General features: G+C 36.8%; 1 non-coding gene across 1 annotated transcript; it reads left to right on the forward strand.

The window, feature by feature from the left end:
* Positions 1-15281: 15281 nt before the first annotated feature.
* On the forward strand, positions 15282-15386 carry LOC118002790. The gene has a single exon (XR_004677165.1). It is a non-coding gene; the product is annotated as a U6 spliceosomal RNA (small nuclear RNA).
* Positions 15387-20535: the final 5149 nt, after the last annotated feature.

The following is a 20535-nucleotide window of genomic DNA, read 5'->3' on the forward strand; positions in this document are numbered from 1 at the left end:
AAATTTTTTGACATAATACCTGATCTATAATATAACAAATTAACAAAAAATTAAATAATTAAAATAATACAGAATAGTACAAAGAAGAATGCAAAAATTTTCAAGCAATTCTCTTTCTGAAATCACAAAAACTTCTCTATCTGAAATCAGCAAATGGAAAATAGAAAATCTAAAAATGTAATTTTGTGGTACACAACCTATAGTAAGAGTGAAGTCTAACTCCTCTGCTTGCTTGTTACATAGAAGATATGGCTGTCTCTATATTTGTGTATGTGTATAAATATGTATGCATATGCATCTAAGTTTATGTGTACATGCATACACACACCTACTGTCAGTATGCATAATCTATGTCATGGCCCTACAGATTCGATGGGAAACTAAATATTCTAGGAAAAAGGTGTTCCAAAAAAAGTAGAGAGAATTATAAGGACAATTTCACGGATTAAGAAAAGTCCTAAGGAAAAAGAAAATACAGTTAGTCCTTGAAAAACACAGTTTGAACAGTGTCAATTTACTTATAATGCAGATTTTTTTCCGATAAATGCAATACAATACTATAAATGTATTTTCCTTATGCTTTTCTTAATAACATTTTCTTTTTTCTAACTGACTTTATTGAAAGAATATAGTATATAATACATACAACATACAGAATATGTGTCTATTAACTGTTTATGTTATAGGTAAGTCTTCTGGTCAACAGCAGGCTCTTCGTAATTAAGTTTCTGGGGGATCAAAGGTTATACATGGGTTTTTTTTTTTTTTTTTTTTTAAGATTTTTATTTATTTGACAGAGAGAGATACAGCGAGAGAGGGAACACAAGCAGGGGGAGTGGAGAGGGAGAAGCAGGCCTCCTGCCGAGCAGGGAGCCGGATGCGGGGCTCAATCCCAGGACCCTGAGATCATGATCTGAGCCGAAGGCAGACGCTTAACGACTGAGCCACCCAGGCGCCCCTTTACATGGGTTTTTGACTGCACAGGGCTAGTGCCGTTAACTCCCACTTTGTTCAAGGGTCAACTGTATATGGTTTCCTTGAGATGTCTTTTTTTCTAATTTAATAATTCAACTTGTTTCAATAAACAATACCTCATGAATATAAGCAAAATGACTTGAAAGAAAGGATTTGAAGAAAGACCAGAGGAAAGTGTTAATTGAACTAAAATAAGAGATTTTGAACAGAGAAGTGTTCTATAGTGAGCTCACTTCTTTATAAAAGCTGTAGTATTCTCTTCCAGGCAATGGGGCAAGGGCACTTAGAGTTTCATCTGCTCAGAACTCTTCCTTCCTTGGGGATTAGCAGTCTCTTCACTTTGAGGAAGTTCTCCCAGTTCTAAATATGTGAGAATAGGGGTGCTCATCCATACAAGATGTACCATGCACTCAAGTGGACTTTTGAATGAAAGTGGGCTAATCAGAATTGGTTTCAAGGATTTTCTTAGTTGGGGTTAAAGGAAGAGGACAGTATCTGCTGGTGACCATCAGAGACTAAGCATCAAAACTTCGGGGTGGGGGGTGTGGTCCTCCGTGTATTTATAAAGCTAGAGTTTTGGACCATCAGTCCAGGTGTTGGTCACCATGATGAAATGTACACCACAAGGAGCCTTATTTATTTATTGTTTTATCACTGTCTTCAATGATTCTCTGCCTAATATTCATTGCCCTCCCCTTGACAATACTGTAAGCAGAACATAGCTCCATGACTTTCTGCCAATTTTGATGAGTCTGCCTGAGTCCTATTTGGAAGTTATTCTGTGTTAATATTCTCTCTATGCTTTTCTCTTTGCTCTTAAGTCTCATTTGACCCATAGCCTCTTCTCCCCCATCCCCTCCAGTTTTAGGACAGATGATAAAGGATTGGAGAAAGAGACTAACGCCTTTTTTCTTTAATTGGTGCTGTTGTTATTCACTCTTGGCTGGTAACATCCTCCTGGGGCACAAGTGTGGGTTGTGTTCAGGCCACGGCACAGGTCAGGTCATGCGGTCCTCTAAGGTGAGATACCAGCCTAATGCTTCAGCCTATTGCTTCACAGACAGGAAGACCTTGTATCTCTCCCCTGCTAAACTGTGGGAGTGAAGGGTACACTATCTTCACTTTTTTTTTTTTTCCTTTCCAGCACAAGCTATTCTTCTCTGGTTCATATATAAATCTGCTACTTTGGTTCATATACCAAACTCTTGAGGACTTTTGACATATTCTTCTAAAAATTCTGCCTCTGAGCTCATGGTGGTAGCACTAGGTCGGTCTCCAGGCTTCTGAATTCAGCAAGCACACAGCTTTAGAGATATGCCAATACACAACTACGATAATTTTCCTGCTGCTTGATAATACCAGTTTCATGAGGATGTGTGTGGTGACTTCAGGTTTGTGGCTTCAGCATGGAATCTGTGAAAATGAAAGAAGCCCATCTACAGAGGGAGCAGATTAAGCTAAACCACAGAGAAAATCAGGGGTGAGAGAAAGAGTGAATCTGGCTTGAGTTTTTATATCTCTTGTTCTGATTGTTTAGGACTAGCTTTACCTCGAACTTCCCAGGTGAGGTTGTATGAGGCAGGAATTTTTCCTTTCTGCTTCAGTAAATTTGTGTCTTTTAAGATAACTTTATATATTTCTTTCTGAGATATTATTTAAGTGTGATTTTATCCCGCATAGAACTAACATCAGATTAAAGAAAATGAGAGAGAGAGAGAGAACCAATATCCCCGGAAGTATAAATAGATTTTGACGTGATGATTTCAATTTGGGACCAGAGCTTAGTATCTCTTCTTTTTAAAGCTTCTTGGTTTTTCTGTTTTTGTTTGTTTGTTTGTTTGTTTTTAACATATAGTGTATTATTTGTTTCAGAGGTACAGGTCTGTGATGTTTTTTCTGAAGTAGAAAAATACTCAAGTATACTCTATCTTAGTAAATTTATATTTAACAATGGGTGTGTTCACAATATTTTATGGATAAAAAATTATAACTATCTTAGGGAGCCTGGCTGGCTTAGTTGGTGGAGCACGCAATTCTTGATCTTGGGTCATGAGTTCGAGGGAGCCCCAGGTTATGTGTAGAGATTACTAAAAAAATTTTAAAAATTAAAAATTAAAAAAAATATGTAGGAGAGCCTAGGTGGCTCAGTTGGTTAGGCGTCTGCTTTCAGTTCAGGTCATGATCCCAGGGCCTTGGGGTTGGGGTCCTGGGGTCGCACCCCACATTGGGCTCTCTGCTCAGTGGGGATGCCTGCTTCTCCCTCTCCCTCTGCTTCTCCCCCTGCTTGTGCTTTCTCAAATAAATAAATAAAATCTTAAAAAATATGTAATATATTTTCTATTAATAGCTGAAGCTAATAAATTATGAGGTTTCCATTTGTTTTAACACCCCCCCAACACACACACACACACACACACACAGAAATCAAATACATCCACTTAGAGATCAGAAAGGATATTCTAGGTCACAAAACCATCATTGGATAAAATATACTTCAACATTCTTAAAGCATTCAGGGCAGTTAGTTATGTAGTCTGGTGTAGGGGGGTCTCCAGACCGCTGCCTTTTGTTCCATTAAATATATCAAAGAGTTTGCATACATTCACATCGGCTATAGAGTTAGAGCAGGAAAGAAGGAGGAAAAACATTTTTTCTCCTTATAATGTGAAACATCACTTTGTCCTAATAAATACAGATAGTATTTTGAAAGCCTGACCCCATTACATTGTGTTTAGTTTCACACATTTCCCAGATTCCAAGCTGTGGTGCAGAAGACTCCACAGTGCCCATTGTTAGTTGTGAACGCTCAAGTCCTAGAAGATTCTGTAGCATTCACATGGTGAATGTGTCCACAGATTTTTATCCCTGAAATATTTATTCAAATTTTAAATCAAGTGATCTAATGGACTGAAAACAAATGCTTTGAAAACAAAACAAAATGTAGTTCTATGTTGGAAAGACTACAAGTTTGATGCTTAAAGCTGTCTAAGACCATGGGGAAATCCAGCAACAGCTTCAAACCTCCTCTGAGGTTGTGTGGGCCATCGGACTCTCTCCCTATTGCATTGTGTTTGACTCCATAAGGGACCCTACTCAGCTATGAATGGCAAATTCTCGTTTCTTCCTTCTTATCCCTCCATCCTTGTCTATACACACAGACAGCAGCTGATTACTTTGAAAATCCCAATCTAAAGCAAAGTAGATACTTCTTACCCTGAAGAGGACTGTATTTTCTGCTACCACAATCTATGCCACAAATATTTTTCCTCTCAAAGACAATTTGATTTCCCTTTGCTTCTGAGTTCCATTATGCTGACAAAAAAATCAAGCCTCTTTGAGGCTAAATCTTAAAAGTAATTGGTAATCTCCTCACTACGAATAATGTGACTAGATTTGCAATTTGGAGAAATCTGCTTATCAGGACACAAAAAAACCCAAACTATAAAACAATCCCAGGATTTTTTTTTTAAGCAAAACACTTTTTCCTCACATTAAAAAGTTAAATCTAGCCACATAAAAGTGTTCTCATGGGTGATGGAGAAGTTAGGATACAGAGGTCATGCTTGGTTCCATGAGAGATGGGAAGTTAAAGTAAATAATACATGTAGAAATTTAGTGCTTAAAAGCTTTCTCATGGAAATATAAGGTGGCCTGTGCTCTGGGTCACAACCCTTTCTTTAATGGATCTATTAGTAAGACAAGGAATGCATTGTTACTGGGCGATGTACCTATTCGTAAAAAAAAAAAAAAAAGTCTAGGGGAGGAAAATAAATTGCTTTTTATTTGATCCTCAAATCAAAGTAATGTTAATGATGGAAAAGGTCTTTGAGATCACAAAGTTTAACACCTTCCCTCTACAAATATTAAAAGTCAGCCCCAGAGAAGGGAGCTGTCTCTCTGTAAGGCTAGTTAAGTCCATCTAACTAGTAATATCACTTTTCCTTAAGACTCCTACCAAGTATGGATATATAGATAGATAGATAGATAGATCATTTCTTCTTTTTTTTTTTTAAAAGATTTTATTTATTTATTCATTAGAGACAGAGAGAGAGAGGCAGAGGGAGAAGCAGGCTCCCAAGGAGCAGAGAGCCCGATGCGGGACTCGATCCCAGGACCCTGAGATCATGACCTGAGCCGAAGGCAGACGCTTAACCATCTGAGCCACCCAGGCTCCCCGATCATTTCTTCTTTACCCACTCATCTGTTGATGAACACTTGGGTTGCTTCTGTATCTTGGCTATTGTAAATAATTGTAAATAATTTGCAATAAACATGGTGGGGGGCCTAAATCTTTTTGAATTAGTGTTTTTGTTTTCTTAGGCTAAGTACCCAGTAGTGGAATTACGGGATCATATGGTAATTCTATTTTTAATTTTTTTTGAGGACCCTCCATACTGTTTTCCACAGTGGCAATACCAAATTTGCATTCGCATCAAGAGGGCACAAGGGTTCCTTTTTCTCCACATCCTCGCCAGCACTTGTTATTTCTTGTGTTTTTTATTTTAGGCATTCTGGCAGGTGTCAAATGATATCTCCTTGTGTTTTTTATTTGCATTTCCCTGATGATTAGTGATTTGAGCATGTTTTCATGTGTCTGTTGGCTATCTGTATGTCTTTTTTGGAAAAATGTCTATTTAGGTCCTCTACCCATTTTTAAATGGATTATTTTGTTTTTTTTTTTGTTGTTGAGTTGCATAAGTCCTTTATATATTTTGGATATTAACCTATTAATTGGAAATATCACTTACAAATATTTTCTCCCATTCAGCAGGCTGTCATTTTGTTTCGTTGACGGTTTCCTTCACTATGCAGAAGCTTTTTATTTTGGTGTAGTCCCAATAGTTTAATTTTGCTTTTGTTTCCCTTGCCAAAGAAGATATATCTAGAAAAATGTTTCCACAGTAGATGTCAAGTAAATTACTGCCTATGGTTTCTTCTAGATATTTTATGGTTTCAGGTCTCACATCCAGATCTTTAATTCATTTTGAGTTTATTTTTCTGCATGGTGTAAGAAAGTAGTACAGTTCCATTCTTTTGTATATAGCTGTCCAGTCTTCCCAACCACTTGTTTAAAAGACTTTTTTTCCCCATTGTATATTCTTGCCTCCTTTGTCATAATTGACAATAAAATCTTGGGTTTATTTCTGGACCCTCTATTCTGTTCCATTGATCTCTGTAAGACTTTAATTTTCAAAGAACCATTTAAGGTAATTAAAAATAATTAGTTGGGGAGCACCTGGGTGGCTCAGTTGGTTAAGCGCTTGCCCTTGGCTCAGGTCATGATCTCGAGGTCCTGGGATTGAGCCCCACATAGGACTCCTTGCTCAGAAGGGAGTCTGATTCACCCTCTCCTTCTGCTCCTCCCTCTCCCTCTGCTCTTCCCTCTCCCTTTGTTCCTCCTGTCTGCTCTCTCTCTCTCTTTCTCCCTCTCTCTCTCAAATAAATAAATAAATAAATAAATAAATAAATAAATAAATAAAATCTTTAAAAAAATAATCGGTTGGGCTCTTTCTCTCTAGTTATTCCTCTTCATTTTCTCCCCTTTTCCTTTATCTTCTTTTCTTGAACAATTCCCATCCATAGCCATGAGGAAGACTTGGAGGAGTACAGTTGCACTATGATGGCCCAATGTGAGCAGAAAGCCCAATGAGGGTGAGAATAGTCTCCAGTTGGGAATGATGGCAGCCTAGAACATACTGTTAGATTCCAGGCATCCGCATCAGAAGGCAACCTAATAAGGGTAGTAAGAAGAATAAGAACCTGAGCAGGGTGAATAGAATGTCCACGTGTGGTATAGGGGGTAGCAGCAACAGTGGCTTGCCCCATGATGTTAGACTTTAAGTGGGGTAAGGAGTATGTACTCACAGAGGGGTGTCCTGAGAGAATCTTGGTGCCCAACTGGGTGAGAAAAATGTCCCTACAGAAGGGTTATCTAGCATGAGGAAAATTAAAAGGCTAGTTGATCTTGTGGTGTTGGATTGGAATTGGAGGTATAAGTGTGAACACCTAATATTGATATGCATATGGAGATAAAGAAATAAATATTGATATAAAGCTACATCCCTCTCTCTCTCTCTATTTATTTACATCTATATATTTATTGATAGGAAAAAAAAGAGGAGAAACAAGAACACTCAGATGTAGGCACATGAGCCTTACACACAAATTTCATATATTTCATACACATATCCTCTACCTCTGACCACTGAGAGGGACGTCAGCCATGATACCTCAAAGGCAGTGAGCTCACCTAACACCAAGATTTTGATTTTTAAATATAACTGGGTCTACAACTCCTCAGAAAAATGGATTCCATGGCTGAGATAGGGAAAATGCAAATGAGTCTTAAACATCTTGACAGAATTTAAGGAAGTACTCGATAAAAGATAACTAGTACCAAAAGGCCAAAGAAGACATTTTGAAAGGCTGGTCAACTTTGAACAATTTAAGTACCAAAATAAAGTTGGTAACAGATTATAATCCACTGAATAAATAGGAATACATGAACACACCTGATATAGATGGATGGATAGATGATAGATAGATAGATAGATAGATAGATAGATAGATAGATAGATAGATAAATAGATAGATATAGATTCATAGATGGAGACATAGATAGATACATAGATACATAAATGATAGATGGAAATTTTGGTGAGGACTGGGATATCTACATAGTCCCAAATTACCTGTCAACAATTGCTTATTAATTACAAAGGAAAATGAGTATTTTTTCAATGGAGATAACCGGCAGATGATTCTTTAATCAAGTGAAGCAGGTAGCATTATAAAGAATGGTATAAATCAATATTGTCTGCCATGATTAGATGCCATGAGAAAAACAAAGAATCATTTCAGAGATAATCCTGTTAAAGATCATAACTTAAACCAGTCCCTGTTGAAATAATAGACAATCCCAAATTAAGGGACATTCACCAAAGTCACTGGCCTGTCATCTTCAAAACTATCCAGGTCAGGAAAGACAAAGTAGTCTGAGATGCAGTTTCTGATTAAGGCAGATTAAGGGACTTGACAATAAGCTCAACATATGACTGAACTAGATCCTTGTGTGGTAAAGGCCATTATTGGACAATTAGTAAAACTATATATATTATAGGGCGCCTGGGTGGCTCAGTTGGTTGGGCGACTGCCTTCGGCTCAGGTCATGATCCTGGAGTCCCTGGATCGAGTCCCGCTTTGGGCTCCCTGCTCGGCAGGGAGTCTGCTTCTCCCTCTGACCCTCCCCCCTCTCATGTACTCACTCTCTCTCATTCTCTCTCTCTCAAATAAATAAAATCTTAAAAAAACTATATATATTATATAGATTTTTATACATTCATATTATGTATTTTATATTAGAGAGTTATTTATTGATTTTAAGGAATTTGCAGATAATTTGGGGATTCTGCACTCTGAAATATGTATAGAAGCCTGGCAGGCTGGCAACTCAAGCAACTCAACCAAGTTCCTATGGTTCTGAGGCTGATTTCCCTCTTCTGGAAAACTTCTATTTTGCTCTTAAGGCCTTTCAGTTGTTTGAATGAGGTCCATCCACATTACTCAGACTAATGCCCATTACTTAAAGTCAACTGATAGTAAATACTAATCACATGCATAAAACACCTTCATAGCAATATCTAAACAGTGGTTGACCCAACAACTGGGCACCATAGATTATATAAGATGACATGTGAAATTAACATCCCATGTACTGATGCTGATTTCCTGATTTTGATAGAAATTTTATGGTTTTTGGAGGAGAGTGTCTTTATTTGCTTGGAAATACACACCAAAATATTTGAGAGTAGGGGGTATTATGTCATCATCTTACTCACACCTGGTTCAGGAAGAAAAAGGACTTTGTTGTGCTTGCACATATTCTGTAGGTTTGATATTATTTCAAAATTTGAAAATAAGATAAATAAAACATTCAATGTGCATGTATGTGTTCAATTATACTTTACACACTGAGAAATATTATATAGTTTTTCAAGAGGGTTAGTTTGTAGGCAGGCCCACTCTGAGAATCAGAATTAAAAGATCTATGAAGTGTTGGGGTCCATATAGTCAGGATATTTAGGTCTGTTATTTAATATAATGATAACTACAGGATTATTGAGAAGAATCAAACTTAATACTAGAGCATGAACATTCTCTGAAATTGGTACTTCATAGGTTATCTGTTCATTCTCAGGATAATTGTTTTCCAATTACTTTAGTCACTAACAACGTCAGTTCTGTGATTAGTATGTCAGGGTTAGGGCCATAAGATAATTCTGAACCCCACTCAGAATTAACATTCCATCCTGTGACTCCTCTCTCCTCAGGTGCCCCCCTCCACAGCTCAGGCCTGTTATAGGTAGGGAGTCCTGCAGTAGGAAATGTGGGCATGCCTTTGTTTTTCACTTGGCTACCTCACCCCTTTCACGTGTGCACCTCACTCTTAATCTCTCCCTGTGTTCTGACTACTCCATGGTAGAAGATGAAGAGAGAAAAATGGGCTAGGTAGAGTTTAAAGCTGACTTTTTTTGTGGGATGCTTTTTGGTTTCCACAGAATTCCTTCCATTTTAGGGGAGCTCTTTTCACAAGGAACACACACTCTCGCTGGTTGCTTAGGGCTTCCCCTGGTGATCATGGTTCTCAGCCTTGCTTTCATGGGGTATTATGTTGTACCTCCAAGCAGCTTTCTTAGGCAAAAGCACTTGAAGGAGGCTCTAGAATGGCTCACTTGCTCCTACACCTGCCCCCTTTCTCTGTCTCTGTCTGTTTCATTTTGTCTTTTTCTCAATCTTATGTCTTTCCCTGTGTCTGTCTCTGTTTTTCAATCTCTCTCCCTCTTCTTTCTATTCCACAGGAAACTTTCATCGTGACCCATAATTGAAGCAAATATCATCTACTCTGCAGAATGGAGCTGCAGTTAGTCATGTGATTGTTCAGCTGTGACCCAGGCATCAGTTCAGTGGGTCCCCAAATTCCAGAAGACACAAACTAACCTCTGCAAGTGGCCCCTTAGATTTGAGGTGAGGGAGGTGAGCATCTCTTTCCTCTCTCCATGGCAGACAGTAAAGAAAATGCCAGGACACTCCAACAACTTCTAAGGATATTCTTTCACCAGTTTCAATGTCCCTAACCATTATACTTGAATACTTTCAAATCATTGAGTAGGTGAAGAGTCAAGTATTTAAAACAGAGTTTTAGGGGCGCCTGGGTGGCTCAGTTGGTTAAGCGACTGCCTTCGGCTCAGGTCATGATCCTGGAGTCCCGGGATCGAGTCCTGCATCGGGCTCCCTGCTTGGCAGGGAGTCTGCTTCTCCCTCTGACCCTCCTCCCTCTCATGCTCTCTGTCTCTCATTCTCTCTCTCTCAAATAAATAAATAGAATCTTAAAAAAACAAAACAAAACAAAACAAAAAAAACAGAGTTTTAAGCTAGCCTGTTAGTGGCAGTAAGAACTGCTATTTGCACAATATTCTTTTCTCCAACTCTTTCACGTGGTTCCCTCTCTCCATACCTTTCCACACACATGGTAGGATTGTCCCTCTAGTGCCTCTCTTGGACTGTATAACTAACTCTGGCCAATAAGTTGTAAGTAGAAGTGACCATTGTTACAGGTAGGCACATAAAACACAGATGCAAAACCTACCAGGGCCTTCTTTCTCTCTGACACAACTGACAAGTGTTCTGGATGAAGGTCTTGCCCCCAGCTTTGGTCTCAGAGTAGAGCTGCTGATGGAGAAGCCCCAGTCAACATTTGATACCCTATAGCTTGAGCAAGAAACATTCTTCTGTGGTTGAGCCACTGGAAGGAGGGTCACTCTTTATGGCAGCCTAACCTAACCTACCCTGATTGATTTAGAATTTTTGCACAGGGCCCCTCTTTGAAATGTGGGGGCACTTGCACTAATTTCTTTTTTTCTTCTCTTACAGTTGAGGCCTTTGCTGAAACTGAGGCAAAGAGTCCCACTGAACTTTCTGCAAGTACTCATCATTGTAGTTGACAACACAGCACCAACTTGGAGGTATAGTGTCTGGCTCCCAATCCTGAGCACACCATTTACTGTTTCTGTGCCCTTAGGCAAGTTGCTTGACCACTCTGTACTTCAGGGCTCTCATCTGCAAAACATCTCATAGGTTGTTATGAGGACAATTATAGTTAATATTTTTAAAGAGGTTAGATTAGTGCCTGCCACATAGCAAATTCTACATGCGTGCTTCTTAATAAATGGGATACTCCACTGAACTCCACATCTCTTCATTACTAGCCAGGTGCCATGAAATATCTCTAGCTTGATGCTCTTTTTTGCTCTGCTCACTGCTTTGCTGAGGTGCCAAAGTTTGTCCCTGTCTGTCTATCTGTGCTGAAAGGCCACATCCTGGAGTCAAGACATTCACCACTACTTGCAGAAAGTTCTTAATTTCTATATGCAAAAATTGCTCACATTTCCAATGTCAAATATTTCTCAGTTCTCATCAAATCAATTTCTATAACTCTGGCCATTCCAATTTCTATTTAGACAGATCTGCATGATGCAGAGTATAGGGAGCTTTCTTGCAGTATGCTCTGAAAAATATCAGAGGCAGCTACCTTATTATGAGAATTGAACCCAATTTTAATTTAGTGTTACTGTATCTATGATCCACTCTAGCTTTGAGCATATTAGAGGATAAATTGCTCTAGAATTTGGGAGGTGGAGGTGGTGTTAAAGTAGGTTTCTCAATTGTTTTGACAGTCTGAATAAAGTTTTCTTATTTTACTTTATTGAAATTATTGAAGTTATTGGAAGATCAACTCTCTGTGCATTGCTATCAAACATAAGCTCTTGCTGCATCTAACTAGTGCCGTTCCCATCTAACCATCTGATGGCTAATAACGTGTAGGTGAGGTAGGTATGGCTCTAGGATTCTGGGATTTATTAAATGTCATGGGAGCTAGCAGGAAATGAACTAGTAGAAAAATGGCCAGTCTCTTCTTGAGCATGATGCTCTGCTTTGGATACAGCATGTTACTTGTTTTTTATACATTTCACAATTCCACTTGTATTACAATGACTATCGGTGTCTCATAATTAGAACCCATATTATAATTGACAAAACTATTGGATAGTTTTTCAGTAATTTAAGAGAATTTTTTTCCAGGAATTGTTAAAATATTCTCTTTCTCCACTTTTTATGTAGGAACTTATAGAAATGTTTCTATGATATCTAAGGTAACCTTGGAATGAATCTACTCTTTTAGAGTATATATTCTCCTTGAACATTTATTAGGACTCTAACATTTTATTCTGCTGTAAATTTTAGTTGCTATCCTATTCTTTACAACCAAATTTCAAGGTTTAATGTCAGTTCCTAATTTGACTTTAAACTTGGCAAGTTTTTGAGTGCATGTGGTCTAATATGAGCTTCAATTGCCCTCATTAATCTCTCCTGCTTTTGTTGAATTCCTTTGGAAGCAGCAAAGGCAGCAAGAGGTGTGTCAACATCAATTGTGATTGTTGTTTGTAGGAAGGAGATGTGCTCAGATTGTTGCTGAAAGCAAGCTCTATACAGCCTTTAGGTAAGAAACAGCACAGAAAAATCCATATGTAGGAGGTAAATCTCAAACAGGAGTTAAAGTCATTGCTTTGTATGTTTTCTGAATACAATAGTTCGTTTTATCTAGTATTATCATGTACAATACAATCAAAGTAAAGGTAAGTGATAGAGCTGTGTTTTATGAAAATATTTCAGCACTTTGGATTCTCAAATCTAAAACTCAGGCTTCTAGAAGTAAGATCCCTTGTCTGCTTTTGTTCATATGCCTGAAGTTCACAATATGTCAGAATCATATAAATTGTACCTGGGATTTCCTTTAGAAATAATTTTACATTTTAACCGTGACTAGAATAAAGACCTGGCATTCCATATAGAAATTACCCCAAATGCCATATTTATCTTACATAAAATCAATTTTTATACTATATAGCAAATATTAATCTATTAAACAAGGACCAACAATAACTAACCACAAACCTTATTCTAATGTGAGACTGCATTATAGTTTATGATACAAAATTCTTATTTTATCCTTTCATAAATCTTGCCTTATATTTAACACAGTAAATCAGAAGGATTTTTTAAATCAGAATTAAGGAATTCAGAACTCAATTTTTTGGGGGTAGAGTTTGACAAATATCTTTGGGGGAAATTGGGCAGAATTAAGAACATTCCAACCTTTATAGGTCTGATGCAATTCCTTTTCTGAGTTATTATAAATGTATCTTTAGAAACCAATGTCTTTCCAGGAGACCTTCAATTTCATCTGTCACCATCTCCCATGCTCCTTAGCTTCATTTCCTACTTGTCTCAATATTATATCTAAAATTTATTGAGATTTAATTCCATGCAGATAATCTGCTAAGTGACTTGTTGCTGACCCTAAGCCATCTGTAATCATCATTCTTTTACCAATGAGGACAGTGATCTTTGATAAACTAAGCAACTTCCATAAGTCTCAAAACCTGATATTCAAGAGCAGATACACCTGTTGCCGAAGTCTAGGCTTTCACTGCTCTACAATCCTACCTGCTAAAGTTTCAGTCTTATTTTAATACATTATTTGCATAAAATCTGAGAACTGAGAACCGTCCAAATAAAACAACTTGTACACCTTCACATGCTTTAAACTATATGTTACGTTTTCTAAATTTATGAAATTAATGAAATCTGTTGTCTTTCACTAGTTTATTTTATACACTCTTCCCTCCTAGCATGATTTGGCTCTTCTTAAGTCTTACAAGACTGTGTCATGTAAACCTCATAAACTAATTTTTTTTTGTTACCCACAGGTTTTGGTGAAACCATTTGTCAGTTCCAGCCCAGTTGCCCAGCTCTACTGCAGACAGTTGAGATTCAGGCACTTTGGGCCCAGAGCAAATCAATCACAGACAGAGAAGTCACAACTTCCCAGGCTAGTGTAAGGGCAGCTTACTGTTACCTCTTAGCTGAATCTCAGAGAAGACGTCCTGCTTGTGAGTCCCATTACCCCACTGTCTGAGCAAAGATTCTTTACACTCACCTATGAGGTGATTATTATTTCTATCCCCAATTTTTTACGTGAAGATATTCAGGCTTAGAAAAGTCATGCATGGGCGCCTGGGTGGCTCAGTTGGTTAAGCGACTGCCTTCGGCTCAGGTCATGATCCTGGAGTCCCGGGATCGAGTCCCACATCAGGCTCCCTGCTCAGCAGGAAGTCTGCTTCTCCCTCTGCCCTTCCCCCCTCTCATGCTCTTCTCTCTAATAAATAAATAAATAAATCTTAAAAAAAAATAGAAAAGTCATGCAGCTAATGTAGTAGGGTCACTTAGGTGGTACATGTCAGAGATGAATTCCAGATCAGTTGTTTCTCAATTTGAATACACTGCAAAGAGCTCCATATGCTGCAGAAGACATGTTAAAACAGGGAGCAATTCAAGATCCGGAGAACATATGAGGAGGCCTGAAGCAGTAACCCTGCTCTCCCAGGACGGACCACCAAACCTATGAAGAGGGGATGGATAATCAAAACAAACTTCTGTCCACATCTGAGAAACTGCATGCTTACATTGACTATATGCATGGCTCATATGTAGCTTATATTTACCTTAATGCAGTGACTCATTACAGCCCTCTTATGGTTAAACTGCAATAGAGGACTGTAAGGATAATAACGATATTATTAATTATTCATGTGGAAAATGAAAAGGCTGAGTCGAATGCAATTATATATGGAAACAAATGATTTCGAAAAAGTGTGGAACTCTCTTTTTAAAACTTAAAATCCAAGCAGTGTTTGCCTTTGCCATTACATATATGAGTTTCTATTTGTTTATTTATAAAATAGCTATTCATGTGAAATCTACATCCTGTGGAGTGACTGCAGGTGCTTAATTGCTTGCCCGTAAGCAAACCATTACTGCAACTAAAACTCTATTACAGTATGCAGAGAGAATGCTATGAGTAGAAATAGCTTTTAAGTAAAGTTTTACACTCTATTTTGCAACCAATTCCCCCTCCATTTTAAATTAATTTATTTCTTTTAATGCTGCTTTTTTCTCAAAGAACAGGAGACATTGGAAAGTCCAGTTATTGTACTTTACTTATCATGCCTGGTTAAAAGTCAGAAGAAAGGAAAGCTGCTTTGCATCTCCCACTTTTCATATGCAGGAAAACAGAATGAACTTACTAATACACAAGCAGATTGTGAGCATGAATCAAGTGTATGTTAATTAATTATTAGGTGATGCTTGGGGTGGTAATATAGTACTTTTTGAAATATCTATATCTTGTACTCACTTCAGCAGCACATATACTAATTGGAATGATACAGAGAAGATTTGCATGGCTCCTGGGCAAGGATGACATGCAAATTCGTGAAATATCTATATCCTTTTGGTGCTTAACTCATCATATCCCTTTTCTATTCAAAATAGTAAACTGCTATCACTTCCTTGGGTTCACTTGTCAAGTATTCAGGTTTCAGTCTCTTTCTCTATCTTGGCACAGATAACAGAGGTCAACCACTTTATGATAATTATCTGAAATAGATTACATATATATATATATATATATATATATATATTTCTTATCTTGAGTTTTTAAATTGATGGCAATAAAAATAAAGAGGGAGAAAAGAAGAAGAGGCACTAGGAGGAAGTGAGTATCTCAAATTGTTTTTCTTTTCTAAGGAATCCACAGCGACAACCTCCCACCAAAGGATTTATAAAAATGCTTCTTTACTTGTCTGCTTATCTATTTTTTTATTTGTTTGTTTGTTGATTTTCCTTTATGAGGCAAAGGGGATTGTGAACATTCTCAGGCTAAACATAGTGTCCAAGGCACTAAATTTAGGTTTCTCACTTTCCTTTCTTTCCACCAAAGATCTTTTAATGAGACATGGTCTGAAAAATCTTAGTCAAAGAGAAGTTTGGCAGTGTGATTTAGCTTTCCTAAGGGATCCAATTAAAAAAAAAAAAAATATGAACAACAAGAAATGACTGGCTAATGTACCTAAAGAGACAAGTGTTTGGAGTGGGAATTGTTACTTGACCATCATCCTCTCTCCACTGTTGTGCCTCATCTGCCATTTCTGGCAAAGTCTCTGGCAGCTACTGGTATTACTGGAGACTCCATCAACTCCCATGGTGCCCTGTGAGGTCCCTGAGCACCTTCCATTGGAGCTCTCAGTCCCGCCAACCCTCTTTCGGATCCACCGAACTGTATTATTTCTCCACCTCCAGCCAAAACCCTTGGTAGTCTATAACTTAAACTTACAAAAAAGAAATGATGAAAACAGATAACAGATATAAGTAATAAGTAATAAAAACTAAATTGCACATAGAATTTTGGAAAAGGTCTGGCCTTCATGGTAATGCAAGAAATAAAATAAAGACAATAAAAATAAACAATATTTTACAGTTTTTTTCAATATCAGTTTTTAGGTTAATAAGAAACTATCCTGATAATCTGATGATGCTATAACTATTTTGATGGCAATGGGAACTGGTATAATCTTTTGATAGCCCAGTGTTCAGATCTTCTGATACAGGAATCCCAGTCTCAAAAACTCATAGAAAGAAAAAAAGGCTAACAGTCATTCATCATTATCTGTAATAAAAAAAGGGGGGAAAAAAGAAAAGGAAAAGATCTACAATGACAAAGTCTTACCTAATTTTTGAGGCATCATCTTGATTAAATATTATATACTTCACAATATAAAAAAAGTTAATTTAGAGTCACAGTTTCAAAGATCAGTTTAAATACCTATCTGATAGGCAGTATGCCAAATACATTCACATTTATATTGCCATGTAATTCTTAAAATAATCATATAAAGTAAAAATTTTCCAAAACTAAAACATGCACTAAATTTTATTGTAAACTATAACAAATAAGTATATACTGTTTGAAAAAAAAAGGAATGAAAAGCCATCTAGATAAATAAAAATAACTTTGCTATGTGATATTAAGAATGTGATTTTTTTCTCTCAAAATTCCCTTTAATATTCTTGCAATCTTATTTTTACAGTATGAGGAAAAAATAAGCCTAGAGAAATATAAACCCGGTAAAAATACTGTTCTTATAAGAAGTCTACAATGGTTATCAGACAAGTGTGGGTAATGACAGCAGAAACAGATGCTTATATAATAAATAATAAAAAAAAAGAAAAAATATACTTCTGTTTTAAAGAACACAACATAGCTCAGCTAGAGAATCTTCTTATACAATGTAGACAAATATAAATGGTTCATTTATTTATTTATTTATTTTCTGCAACCTGGTTGGGTGTGAGAACTTGAGGCTTTCTTTGCATTAATTGAAACCATCAGTTTAAAAAAAAAAATAGATCTGGAGTTTTTTGGAAGTAGTCAATTAATTACCAATAACAAACATATCTCCCACTCAAGTTATTTACTAAAATTTTTTTAGTAAGATGTTACCCAAAGTTAAGTTCTAGTCTAAGCTTCTGGGTTGAATGGAAACAGGAACACTTGCCTTTTGAAATTCAGGAGAACATCCCTTTTTAGCATAGGATGTGACTTCAGGTTTTGAATGCAGCATCTTCGTTCTCATTTGGACCCTAAACAAGGCCAAACACCACGTTATATGTGGAAACCTGGTGTGGCAATTGCCAAAGTAGAAATCAGCTAAGAAAGTCATTTGAGAAGAATGTCGGATATTAGAAAATCAGAACCACCCTCTACTCAATGAAGAATAAATAAAAATGAAAGACCGTTTTTACAGGTTGTTCAGTTACAGCTGATGTTGGTAGAAAAGGCAAATATTAACTGGTAAGTTGATATTAGGGCATTATCTATTCTTGACAACTCTCTTAAAAACAGAATCCTTTGGCAAAGAAATTTGAGAACAGTCTTTTCCTGTGCAGCAAATAGAATCAGAAAGCACTAGAATCAGAAAAGGTTATAAAGATTGTTGAGTGGGCAGTTCAGACAGAAATTTGTATTTTTGGAAGAGGAGAACATATCGGTTAGTAGAAATAGCAAGAGCCCAGAACATTACCAGCGTGAACAGAGGTCACTCAGACCTAGAGAGGCAGACAAAATAAAAGGGAGCCCCAAAATGTTTACATTCTTACGATGACACATGTAAGGACAACTAAAAGCAGAGGTGAATTTTGACATAATGGAACAAAAGCTTCATTAGAGATTAAACTGCACATTCTCTACTCCCAGTTGCTCTGGTAATGAGGTTGCTTCCAATATGCCAATGACTTTAAAATGAGAAATACTATAGCGAGATGAAGTAAACAGTAATTGGAAACAGAGCCACGTGAGCTCCACGGAGATTCTTTCTGAAAGAAATTTGGGGAAACTTTAGAGGGGTTTGCCTTATAAGAGTGTGAGATCATGGATAAAGGCTTAACTGTTATTATAAGGTTGTTTCTGGGTTCAGCCATTCCCCACCTAACCCTAAGTCTATGCAATTAATAAATCTTGTGGGTAAGACTTTCCCATATTGTCTCACTTAGTTTATTTATGGATATTACCACCTGGAAGCAATGGTGGAAAGTGATAGACCTGACACATTTAGCAAACAAAGCACACAAACAGAAAATAGGACAAATATGTTCCACACAATATTTGGATAAACAATGAAAAAAATATATACATCCTAAATACAGTGTGGAACATATTTATACTGAAAGAATTCATTGTTTATCTGAAATTCAAATTAAACTGGGTGTACTCTATTTTTGTCTGCCAACCCTGTAAAGGAGAAATGTATAGATGGTGTTGGAGCCTGGGGTAACCTAGGCATCCAGCTTGCTCTTGCAATAGCTGGAGGTTCAAATATTCTGGTGTTCACCCACCTGGAGCAAAATCAACAGAGGTCATCTGCTAGATAGCACTCAAATTTTAACAGAACCAGAAAAATCTCCAAGGTACCGCTTATGAAAGACCTCTCTTTCATAGATTCTGACTTGGTGAGTCTGGGGTAAGTCTCAGTAACTGTATTTTGACAAGTACTTCAAGTAGATCTATTATAGATCATTTCAGGCTACATTTTGAGAAAAAAAAAAAAATCTAGTCCAACCTTCCTTTTTTTAAAAATATAAGATAAATGCCCAAAGATATAAAATAATATTCTAATTTATCAATACTTATTGTACTATAAATCAAAACAGAGAAAAATAACTCTTTTGAAATAACAATAACACCATTGATGTAAGAATAAAAACACACTTATAAAAATAATTACATTTTCCAAAATAAAAAAATAATCTAGTGAGAAGAATTGCTATATAGTTTTTCTTTACATTAGTGTAAATTTCTTCAATATATGTTTTAATAAGACAACTGGATTGTCATATCTTCTGCATTTGCTGCTTTAATATTTTGTTTTGGTTGAGGTATATGAAGAAAATTTGGCATCCCATGGATATGTAGTTAAAAAACAAAGGAAACACATCTTAAAAGCCTTTTAACTTAATAGTGAATATTCTTTTTAAGAAAATTAAGGGGCAGCAACATTCATATTAGCTCCAAAATGACTGTTTTACAATGTTTTCCAACAATCAATCTCTTAATGTAAAATGTGGAAAATGTTAAACAACACAATATTATTTTATAAGCCTTTGCCTAGAAATCAAAAAGAATCAAATGTATAAATGTTTAAGGGGAACATTTTAACAAAATAGCAACATTAGGTTTTATGAGACAAATATAACTAGCCCGTGAATGAAATATGAATATATATGTGTATACATGTGTACATGTGGTGTATATGTGTATACATATTCATTGTGTGTGTATGTGTGTATACAGAAGATGAAACAAGTTGTTTTTCTGTTTTATTCCAGCAACCAGAAAGTAGTCTCAGACTAGGTTCTTCCTAGATACAAGATAATCAACTTGGTGAATTTACAAGAAAATAGTAATTTTTAAAATATTTTATTTTATATCACAATTCTTAAAGTGCCTCAAATATGCTCTAAATATGATGGTTCTGTTCTAACTCAGTTTTTAAGGAAAAAAAAAAAAGAATCCGGATGTTGAAAGTATACAGAAAATAATACTTGTGGAAGAGCTGATTTTTTCAGATCTATTACCCTATGGCTCCCAAAACCTGTGAACCAATACACGTCTCCTTTCTGTCTTGGGAGAAATAAGGCGGAGAGAGAAGAAGAAGGAGGAGAAGGGGAAGGATGAAGAGGAGGAGGGAGATAAAGAGGAGGAGGAGGTTGGTTGGGGAGGGGAGAATAAGGAGAAGACTTCATAAAAATCACCCAGAATTAGTTCTGATAGATGATTATGTCCTCGTCTCTGTCTCCTAATTCATATTGCCCCTTTCAGGAGGTGACAAACCACAGGTAAAGGCAGATTTGTCACAAATAGCTAAAAGCCCTTTGCAGAGCATAATGCCCCCTCCTGTGTTTATTTATTTTCTCTAGTCATCTGCTATGCTTTGTTCCTTACTTCAGTCCTCTTTTATCTTCTTTCCCCAATCTCCTGTCTTATTCTTTCTTTTTCTTTCTTTCTTCCTTCCTTCCTTCCTTCCTTCCTTCCTTCCTTCCTTCCTT

Source organism: Mirounga leonina, unplaced genomic scaffold, assembly GCF_011800145.1.
Source record: "Mirounga leonina isolate KUSES-001 unplaced genomic scaffold, KU_Mleo_1.0 Mir_82, whole genome shotgun sequence".
NCBI classification, from domain to species: domain Eukaryota; kingdom Metazoa; phylum Chordata; class Mammalia; order Carnivora; family Phocidae; genus Mirounga; species Mirounga leonina.